Raw genomic sequence first — 11,486 nt, 5'->3', positions numbered from 1 at the left:
AGCCCATGGTTAACTTCAGCTGGAATTATTCCAACACTTATGTCTCAGTATTATCCAGTTGAACATAAGTAATTCCATAGGACTTTAGTCCTGGACACTGTGTGACCATGATGGAGTGAGACAAAATATGTTATAATCTTTTAAATATAAGAAATTTATATACTTCTTATATTTAAAAATGTAACAACACTGAGATAATACTAGATAATACTGAGACATAACTGTTGGAATAATACAAGCTCTATATGTGTATATACATGTGTATGTATATATATGTATGTGGATGGATGGATAGATAGATAGATAGATAGATATGGACAGAGACAGAAAAAGAGAGAGAGAGATAGACAGCAGAGGACACAAAAATATATCAAGTAGTCTTACTGAATTAAGGATTAGATTAGACAAAGATTGCAGAGAAGACTAGATTAGAGTATTAAGGAGACTATATTAGATAAAGATTAGAGTATAAAGAAGACAAAGGGGCCATTTCAAGACAGATAACTAGAGAGAAGGGATTAGCACCCACAGAGGGAGGTCTAATAGCTGCAAAGGGATCTCCTGAAATCTTTGGAAGAGTGCTAATTTGTACATTTGTTAGAATAAACTTCTTATAGAAGATGAACAACTACTGGGGGAAAAAAGGCACACACATTGTAGATGTAGTAAGGAGTCTAGATTCCTAATTTCTAGGGCTAGATTGTCTGAGTCACATCTTAGTGCCTTCTAAGACTGTTTAGACAGTCTGTTGGGCAGGCTTGTGAGAAAGAGAGCAAGGCTCACAGAGTTAACAGCCTTCCAGTGGAGGTTTCATAGGAACTGGATTCTGAGGAGGCTCTGCTGAATATATGGAAGCATCTTTACCGCCAGATGGTAACTCACATTTGTGTATGTGAAAGCACATTCACATCGTTCTGTCTGATCTTCACCATCGTGGAGTTAGCACCAATGTCACAGTGCTGACTTAACCCAAAGATATTAAATGTCTAGCTGAATGGTACACAGCTAAGTTGCTTGATGGCAGAATTGAAATTAAATAGCAAGTTTAATTTTTATAATCCACTGACTTTTGTGTATGAGTATGTAGAGGATGATCTATGAATTGGGTGAGGCTTTTTTTTTAATTCTGAGAATTAAATTGTACCTTTAAAAATAGTTTTAATGGCTCTCTATGCAAGTGATGAAAATTTAAGGAGAATCAAAGGGCTGGGCTGAGAGCCAAGAGCCAGTTGAAGGTTCCAGTACTCTGGATCTCAAACATATTATCTAGCAGCAGGTTAAACCATCTCACTTTTTCTTGTAGCCAACTGTCAGTCACACATTGTGGATTTGTCTCATGAAATAATAGCATTTTAAAATCAGTGGTATTTTAATTCAAACTTCTTTTTTTTCCTCAGATAAGGAAATCCCAGAGTGATTTAAGTGATTTTCTCTACGTTTAAACAACTACATAGTGGCAGAGTAGCAATTTATTAATGATTACATTTTAGTCCCTGGCAAGCTTTAATCCCCAATTGTCTTATACAGTTCATTCAATTTAATTCCTTCTATGGCTTGCTGTTATCTTACACACTTCATTCAAATTAATTCCTTATCTGACCCAATTATTATTAGCTCAGGAAGGACAAATCATCTTAAGTTTTAGCCTGATTTGAATAGAATCAATGCATTGATGGACACATGTCTTTTTCTCCCTCAAAACCTGTCTCAGAATAGGGAAATGTGCACTGACCAACAATCTGTGTTTATTGGAATTTGTTCAATTGCATATTTATTTTGTTTCATATATCTCATATCTAAATAGTCGTTGAATTTGATTCAAGATGCAGAAATTTGCGTAAATGAGCCTAGATTCAAGATAAGAAAAATTTCTCTAAGCAATTCAAGCAACTTTCCAAAAATCAAAGGAACTTGCTAGAATACCTATGATTCAGGCTATGAACCTGAGACATCCCAATTGCCATAGAGATATCTGCATCCTATCTATGGCTCTTCAATCTTCTTTCTTATGAAGGCATTTTCTGTTCTTAGAGTTCTTTGACTAGGAACACAATTTAAAATATTTGACAACTGGTATGGCCCTGGCACTAATTAGTTAAAATGGGTGCTGGCCACAGTGAAGGAGAAGATCTATATACAAGCTTTCTAGAACATTTTACCTACTACCTGGTCAATATTTGTTAGGTCAACAAGCTTTATATCTCCCTGAGATTCAAAGAAGGGAGATGGAGAGGATATTTAGTCATATTGAGTTGTGAATATACAGCTGAATATCAGCACTGCATCTCTCTCTGCTTTGACTTTCAATGAATATGAGTTTTGTAGAGGTAAAGTGTATTGATGAGATGATATGAAATTTAGTTCTTGGGGTATAACATACTTGTGCAGTTTCCTATGAAAGTGGGATTTGAGAATCTGGATCTTTGAAATTGTTACATTGAAGTCTACCTAGTTTTTTTTCTTGGCATGTCCACCAGTAAGTTCCCTTTTTTTCCTCACATTATATTTTCACACTTATAAAATAATGGGCTTGGTCTAGACTAGGGAATCCCAAACTGTCTATGAAATAGGAATTCCCAGGAAGTTCTGAAAACTATTCACAGCAGGGTCACATTCCAGACATACTCAGTAAGACTCTCCATATATTTTTTTGGTGGGGGGGAATCTTTATTTTAACAAATTTCCAGTTGATTATTGTGTAGCTAGTCCAACCTCAGTTTGAAAACCCCTGTAAAAAATAAATGATTCATAAACTTTCATTTCTATCAGAAGGTCCCAGACAATATTTAAAGAAAATGTTGGCAAATTATATTTGTGTTCCCTTTAAGCCCATTCTGATTCCTTAAGGAAGCCCTATTAAGATTCTGCAATTTTTGCCTCTCCCAGGACCTGTTGTATATCAGTCTGGAACATCCCTAGGATAGTGACATCTGCCCATCACTGTCTTCCTGAAGGCATCCTTCACCTCCTTGTTCCTCAGGCAGTATATGACTGGGTTGAGGGATGGTACAATGATAGTGTAGAGCACAGAGATAATCGTGTTGTGGTTGAAGGTGTACATGGCCTGGGGCCGTGCATAGGTGAAGAGAGTGGAGGGATAGTAGATAACAACTACTGCCAGATGAGTGGCACAAGTGGAAAAGGCTTTGCGGCGTCCCCTGGAAGTAGGGACCCTCAGGATGGCTGCAATGATGGCAGCATATGATGAAACCACAGCCAATAGAGGGAGGAGAATCATCACCAGGGCCAGAAGGAAGTCTACTAGCTCTGTTTGCTCCTTGTCAGAGCAGGTGAGGTTGAGTAGTGGGGAAATATCACAGACAAAGTGGTTGATAATGTTGGGTCCAAAGTAGGACAATTGGGAAATAAAGAGACGCTTTATCATGGAGCTGAAGAAGCCACTGCCCCAAGAGGCAGCAGCAAGGCGAGTGGCCAGACTGGAAGGCATGAGACTAGGGTAATGGAGGGGTCCACAGATGGCCAGGTAGCGGTCATAGGCCGTAACTGCCAACAGCACACATTCAGTACAGGCTAAGGCAATAAAGAAGTAGAGTTGGGTCATGCAACCTACATAGGAGACTCTACCATCCTGGGTAAGAAAGGCTGCCAAAAGCTGAGGAATGGTAACATTGATGTACCATAGCTCCAGGAAAGAGAGATGACCAAGGAAAAAGTACAGGGGCAATGAAAGCTTTGAGTGAGCCATATTGTGAAGACAATGAGTGCATTCTCCAACAATGTCAGAAGGTAAATTGCACACACACAAAAAAGGAACAAAGAGGAGCAGCTGGAGGGGTGGAGCGGTAGGGAATCCCCCAAGACAAACTCCTCACCATGGCCTCCACTCAAATTTCTCATGGTCTCTGTCCACTTAAGTGCCTAAAATAAATCACAGGAAGAACAAGAGGTTTGAAAGACAGCTGCAACAAACCACCAACATACCCTCACAGTTTATAACCACTGAAGATGCTTAGTGGTATATTAATTATTGTATCATTTTTCCTCTTCACTTTACTGTTTTGTCTCTCACCTTATAGGAAACGTTAACGTTACTCAATTACCTAGCAATCTTAACTACAGTGGGTATTTAATAAATACTTTCTGAGTGATTTCAGAACTGCCTTGGCATTTTGATTCTTGTTTTCTTGTCTAGGACATGCTCTTCCTTTACATCCCTTAGAAACAATCACAAACTCCTAAGCTTACAGCACCTTTACTCAGTATCTGTTGAATGAGTGAATAAAAGAAGCTGTGACCTCAAGCTGGAGCCTACAAGCTTATTTCTCAAGGGAAATTATACTAAGAGGAAATAACTCAAGGAGATTTCTTGAACTATAATGCAAGACAACATGGCAGTATGAAGTTGGTTTGAAAAATATTCATTTCCAAATGGAGAGACAATTCAATGCAAAGAAAATTATCTGGAGATAATGAAGCTCTGCTCCAGAGAACAGTTATTTTTCCATTCACTTTACATATATATTTGAATACATTTTTAGTGCTAGCATTAGACAGTCTCATTTCCAGGAGGTATAATAGGTTAAAAAATGGATCTTCTAAAAGTTGTACATGTCTTAATTCCTGGAATCTGTAAATGTTACACCATATAGCAAATATTTTGCAAATGTGATTAAATTAAAGACTTTGAGATGGGGGCTTATCCTGGATTTTCTAGGTGGGCCTTAAATACAATCAAAAAGGTCTTTACAAGACAGAGACAGAGTGAAATTTGAAACAGATGGACAGAGGAGAAGGCAATGTAAAGATAAAGCAGAGAGAGATTTAAGGATGCCGGCCTTGAAGACTGCAATGCTTTGGCCACAAGATCTTTATCTTGAATGAATGCCCACAGCCATCAGAAGCTAAAAGAGGTAAGGAAGAGTGCCCTGAATTGAGACAAGTGATACTGATTTTGGATTTCTGGCCTCCAGAACTGTGAGACAATAACTCTCTGTTGTTATAACCCACCACATTTGTGGCAGTTTGTTACAGCAGCCATAGGAAACTGATGCAGCTGGTGAGGCAGGAAAATGAAAGAGGAAGTCATTTTCCCAACCATTCTTCTGTGCTTTTCCAGTCTTCTATTAACATTGCCAGTGACCTGACATTTCCAGGGAGACCCTGGTAAAATTACAAGTCTGACTTGGGATTGGGTCACATGTCATTAAGCATTTTCATTTTTGGTGTGATCTAAGTACCTGTCTTTAAACATTATTTTCCTCTAAGACACTTAAAAAATGATATACTAATTTGCATAGTTTTAACTTGACATCAATTTTTTTGTAAGGATGAGTCCTTGCTGTGTTGTTCAGGGTGGACTCAAACTCCTGGGCTCAAGGAATCCTTTCACTTCAGCCTCCTATGTAGCTAGGACTACAGACACAACATCTATTTTTTATCAGACATTTATGTGGCCACAGGGAATCTAATTTTTTACTGCATTATGATAATCGAACTTTTAAATGAAACTATTGTATTACTTCTTTATGTATTCAATGAAATCTAAATATCAGTGCTATGGTAATGATATCCATTGATACTTGTTTAAACAAGTACACAAATGAGCATATCTTTGTAAAACTGGAAATTTAACATCGTTTATTTCACCAAAGTCACAATTCATGGTATTGTAATATATTTATAATTGCAAGTCTTTTATTGATTTCTCTGTATCTACCTACATGTTTTTTGTTCCTGTACTTTTAAGACTATGAGTGCTTCATGTATACATATGTAACAAACCTGCACGTTGTGCACATGTACCCTAGAACATTAAGTATAATAATAATAATAATAAAGAAAATGTGGTACACATACACCATGGAATACTATGCAGCCTTAAAAAGGAACAAGATCATATCCTTTGCAGGGACATGGATGGATTATCCTTAGCAAACTAACACAGGAACAGAAAACCAAATACTGCATATTCTCACTTATCAGTGGGAGCTAAATTATGAGAACACTTGGACACATGGGCGGGTGGGACAACAACATACACCGGGGCCTGTTGGAGGTTGCGGGGGGTGGGAAGAGGGAGAATATCGGGAAGAATAGCTAGTGGATGCTGGGCGTAATACCTGGATTATGGGATGATCTGTGCAGCAAACCACTATGGCACACGTTTACCTATGTAACAAGCCTACCCCTGAACTTAAAATAAAAGTTGGAAATTAAAAAAAAAAGACTATGAGTGATTTATAAAAGATTTTCTCTAGCTGTTATATAATTAGAATACATTTACCTAAAGCAATTACATATAAATAAAACATTTAAAAATATATTGGACAAAAATTTTTTAATTTACTGGAAAACTATCTCATAATAATGTATATTATGCTTTTGTCCAATGTTTGTGTGCATTGTAAGACTTATTACCACAATGAGAAAGATTTTAGCATCAATTCTATTCTGAATTTTCATTTTGGAGGTGTAAACCCTAAGAAAACTAATTCACATATAAGTGATATTGATGTACCATAGCTCCATGAATGGAAGTTAGTTTTGTTATAGAAATAACACTAGATTATTTAAACTTTTTATTAGTTGTGTGCCAGAAAATATCCAGTAACATATCATCAAAATTATTTTCATTCATCTATTAACTGACAACTTGATTAGCTTCTATTTCAATTGCGTTGAAAGGAATAGATTGTAAATCACTGACCTGCAAAAGGATTTGATACCCAGTTATTAACCCTTTACTTTCTCAACACTGACATTGGCATTGGCACTAACTTACACTCTTGGACACTTCCATATGGCAATATTTTGCTATGTCTTTCCTTGTTAAAAAAAATTGAAAGCAGAAGTGGGAAAGGAAAAGACACTTTCTTTAGCAGATCAATTTTAAGAGCTCTTAAGGGAGTTGAAGATGAGAGAATCGGTCCTTTGGAGCTATTCCTGCCTGGACATTAGAAGATTTTTTCTTTTATTTTTGTACCCTCAAGTGTCCAAAAAAGTCCAGTTTGGAAACAGTGACTTTAATGTATCAGATACTTTTCTGAGTGAGAGTTTAAAGAGAAAGTATGTGTGGTAAGGTTAGGGACAGGGTAGGAAGGAAGCCCACCATGACTCAGGAGTAGGTAATAACAGAGGATGGGAAAAACTTGAAAATGATGGCTGGAAACTCTCAAGAGACAAGGTAAGGGAATTGAAATGCTAAGGCCGACTGAAAAATGACAGAACATCTGAAGAGGGACTTGTCCTCAACCCTCTATTATCAGTGTAATAGAGCAGTAGCAAAACATAGTAGACACTCAATAAATATTACTGGAATGAGTTTCAGTCTTGATTTGTATAGCTTGAATTCACATCATTCAGCTTCATATTATACTTTGAAAATATAGATAATTGAACTAAAGGAAAACTAGCGTTCTTTTCCAGTTATTGCACTGCAAAAAATTGGTTGAAATTCCAACTTACCAGGTCAGTCCTGAGGGATGTGGAAGAGAAGTTGTTGGAAAATGAAGTGAAGGGTGGGAAGCAGCCTTAGAAATTTACTGACCGTTCACAAGTTTGTTGGAAGCCAATCTTGCTCTGTAGCCTATCGTGGCTTGATTGTCTGGTGATTCAAAGACAAGCCTGCAAGTTGGTCCCCTTGTGCCCAGAGGTGCCCATACCCCTACCTCCTGCCCACTCTCAGTGATATTATATCATCATCTTCATAAGTTTCAAGCAAGCTCAGTTGCTGAAAACTGAACCCTTTTTGCTATTCCACCTGGCCTGCTACTGCCAAGAACTTTCTTCTCTGACCAAGGCAACTTCAGCCCCTATTGTCCACCAGAAATGATCTGTTATTTTATTCTTTTCCTACTCCCAGTCTGCCCTCCCTTTTTGAAGAGGCCCTCCTCAATAGACTACTTCTGAATCATAGTACTCAGATCCCTTCTGTAGCTCTGAGTGTATCACGGCACTGTGCCCACTGATCTCTTATTGTATTTGTTCTTTTGTTTGTATCTTATTTGCTTTAACTTTTAGGTGTGTCTTTTCTCCATCATCAGTTGGGAGCCCTTCCTCCTCTATTAGTGCTACAAAATTTTTATATTAGGGGAGAATTCTACCATCAGGGCAGCAGAGTACAGCTTAGCCTGCAATGTTAACAGTCATACAGTGATGATCTATTTAAACATATCCTTCTCATTTGGCAACCTAGATTCCAAGTAATAATTAATGGGGAACACCTTGAAGACTTCTCCCACTGCATTTTCCCTCAGAACCAAGAAGAGCTGTTTATGGGTTGGTCTTCTCAGGACTAGATGATATTGATGCTATTGCATAATTTATTTTTTATTTGCCTTTGAATGCTCCCCTTCAATATTACCCTCCCCTTTACTCCTGTTTTCCATTCCTCTTATTTATTCCTCTAGTCATATCAGAGTTCTTCAAGACACCACTCTGTTATTTTTACGTCTGGTCTTTTGCACGTGAATAAACCTAGTAAACAACAGTGCCTCTGTGAGGGCTTTGTCCAAAAGGTCCTTCACAATCACAGCTGCTATTATGACCATGACTCCTGTGGGGTAGCTACGTATCTACCTGGATTTTTCCTCCTTGGTAGCAGAGATCTCACTCATTGCTCTATTCTAGTTAAGTTCATTGCTTTGGCCATAATACATAACCAATGCATATTTATCAAATTAGTTAAGAAATAAATAAGGTAATACTTTAAGAACCTGGAAATTTAAAAGGTAGAATGTCGTTTCAAGGGTAGAATGTCAAAACTGTTTTATTATTTGTGAAATAGTTCTGCTGCTGCAGCTGCTGGTAATATATGTCATTCCTACTTCATTAGATTATATCACATTAAAAGAGATAATTAGCTGATAATTATTTGCCCATAATATGAAACAATTTATTATCGTAAAGCACACTGGTGATGCCATAGCTCTGTGGGCCTGAAACCATGTAGACATCACTTGGATCATCCAAACCAGCTATTCACACCAGCATATTTACCTGGATTCATGTTTAAACTCTACCTTCTAGATGTTACATAAGTGAAGGTTAGTAGCAGATTGCCTGGTGTTCAGTAGTGCTTTATGGAAATCAACACAAGCCTTCTTCTGGAGACACATTGAGCAGAGCCCTGTGCATAGGCATATCCCACTTCCAGAGAAAACTGCCTGTTTTGTTTCTCTTTGTTTCCCTTGAATTCCTCATTGTATCATCGCAAATTGAACAATCTTAATGCGCCTACCAAAAAAACTGGTGAATTAACAACTGAGGACTGTCTGAAGTTATTATAATTACTGTCTTCGTCTGTATCTACAAGGCATATAAAGAAGATATAATAATAATTGATTACTCTGTGTAGGGTAGTATTTTTCATATGCTAACTTAATTCTCACAACAGCCCAGTGAGTTTAAGCACCATTATTTCTATTTGTAAATGACACAGAAAGATGAGTGTTTTTTTTCTCAAGATCATACATCTAGAAAATTGTAGAAGTGGAATAAACCTAGATAATCTCTCTGTGAAGTTATGGTGGGAAGTTTAACCTCTATCCTTTACATCTTCCACAGAAATAAGTTAAATGCCCATGGGTGTAGCCAGATGGACTCATTTATGTAAGAATAAAAGGTTTTTGTTTGTTTGTCTTCTCTGTGTATGGCAGTCAAATTCATTCAATAGGTTTGTTTTTTTTTTTTTAATCTCGTTCGAATTCATAGATATAGACTTAATATGATAGGTATTTCTTTGGGTCTTGCCTTAGGGCAAGAGAAGTGCCACACCCTAAATACACCAAGATTGGCTTCTGCCTCTCTTATCATGGCTTTCTGCTTTCTGATTTCCCCTTTCCCACACATATTTTCCTGCCCTGACCAATGAATGTCTTTACAAATCTCTAACTTTTTACCACATTGCCACTTAAAAAAAAAAAAATCCCTCACTCTTGTGAACATTTCAAATGCATTTCTCAGGTGCTATCTCTAGAATCATAAACATATGAATAAAAGATTAAAATGACAGGGTACTCACCCTGAGATGTTCGAATGCTTAAGTTTTTTCAAATTTTTAGCCCATTGTATATCTCGAGAAATTCAGGTGATTTTCAGGATTATAAGGAACTGAAAATTGTAGGGAATGGATGAAGGATTTGAGGGTGTCTAACCTGAATAAGGACAAAATTTGTCACATAAGTTCACCTACTTCTTTGCTTGACTGTCCTCCACATTCACACACATACCCTGCCTTTTGATATTTGTCAATAGGCTGTTTAACTTTTACCTCTGAGCAGGTATGGCTTGCCCTAGAAACTCTTCAATAAAGTTGATACTTAATGCTGGTCTCTAAGTCGTTTGTGGCATGGCAGGGCTGAGGTTTTGCAGATGGGGTCCTGAAGCAAACAGAGGCAGCAGTAGCCAGCCCTTATTACATTTCCCTTATTACATTCTCATGAGGGACATAGCCCCGTAGTACGCATTGTCATGGTGACCTAGCTCTCCCCAACAAGATTGTGTCCAAGTCGCCTCAGGGACCATTTGTTCTAGGGCATAGGTGACCCAATGAAAATAAAATGAAATAAACGATGTTTATTTGTTAAACTCTGTTCACCAGTTGCCTCTTATCACTTGTTTGTGTTTATGTATGAGGGAGAGATGTTTTATCTCTCTTCCGTAAGTCTACAAGCTCCATGAAGGAAGCCTGTTTGCTGCTTGCCCTTCTTTACAACCCTTTGTAAATAAGACTTGATGCACAGGGAAGATCTCAGGATAATTGGTGGGAAGATATGTACAGGAGTGCTTGTGAATTCCTGATTCCTGCCTCAGATCTGAGTCTGTTTCGGAAAACAATGGGGTTTTCTTTCTCTTACCACTCGGGTATTCCTGACTGTCATTCATACCAAGGTTGCTTCTTTGCTTCTTGGTCTACTGAACTGTCACGAATGGAGTAGGGTACCTCGTGGGGCATGTGCTAAGTAGCCTATCACTGAAAGTGTTCAAGCAGAGCCCAGGTGACCGGTTTAGGATACAGTATTGGAGAGGAAGTGCCTGCAGTAAAAATGATGGCTCTCTCCTCTTGGCAATAATGACAATTTGTTGTTACTACAGAATAAAAGGATTATAAGTAAGTACTTTGCAAAAGATTAAATGATGCTATAAGGAGTTGGAGAAATGCAGTTATTGCTGAGATTTTAGCTCAAAGTGGTAAGGAGATGGTAACTTTCAGAAAACACAGAAGGCAGAACAACATGAGAAAGCCGGGGGTGAGTTCAGTCTTGACATATGAAGCTCAAGGGAAAGGCAGATATATGCAGCAATAAATCAGAAATATTGGCTTGGATCTTAAGTCTGTCTTCAGTTTATAAACTTGGGAGTCAGCATTAATAAATATGTAGAATCACACTTGATAAATGTAACCAGAGGAAGAGAGTTGAGAACAAAAAGAAAGAGAAAGATGGAACGGAAATGCTTGAGAAGTGTAGACCAAAGAAGGAAAAAGACCACAAGTTGTCCAAGAAAGGAATTGTAAGAGTACAGTG

The 11,486-nt window shown here is 37.8% G+C and overlaps 1 pseudogene; it reads right to left on the bottom strand.

Annotated features, from left to right (window-relative positions):
* Positions 1-2,899: 2,899 nt before the first annotated feature.
* Positions 2,900-3,858, bottom strand: LOC126932385 (olfactory receptor 6P1-like; annotated as a pseudogene).
* Between the last annotated feature and the right edge of the window lie 7,628 nt (positions 3,859-11,486).

Source organism: Macaca thibetana, chromosome 1, assembly GCF_024542745.1.
Source record: "Macaca thibetana thibetana isolate TM-01 chromosome 1, ASM2454274v1, whole genome shotgun sequence".
NCBI classification, from domain to species: Eukaryota; Metazoa; Chordata; class Mammalia; order Primates; family Cercopithecidae; genus Macaca; species Macaca thibetana.
The sequence above is the reverse complement of the archived record's forward strand: the minus strand, read 5'-3'. Positions and strand labels throughout refer to the sequence as shown.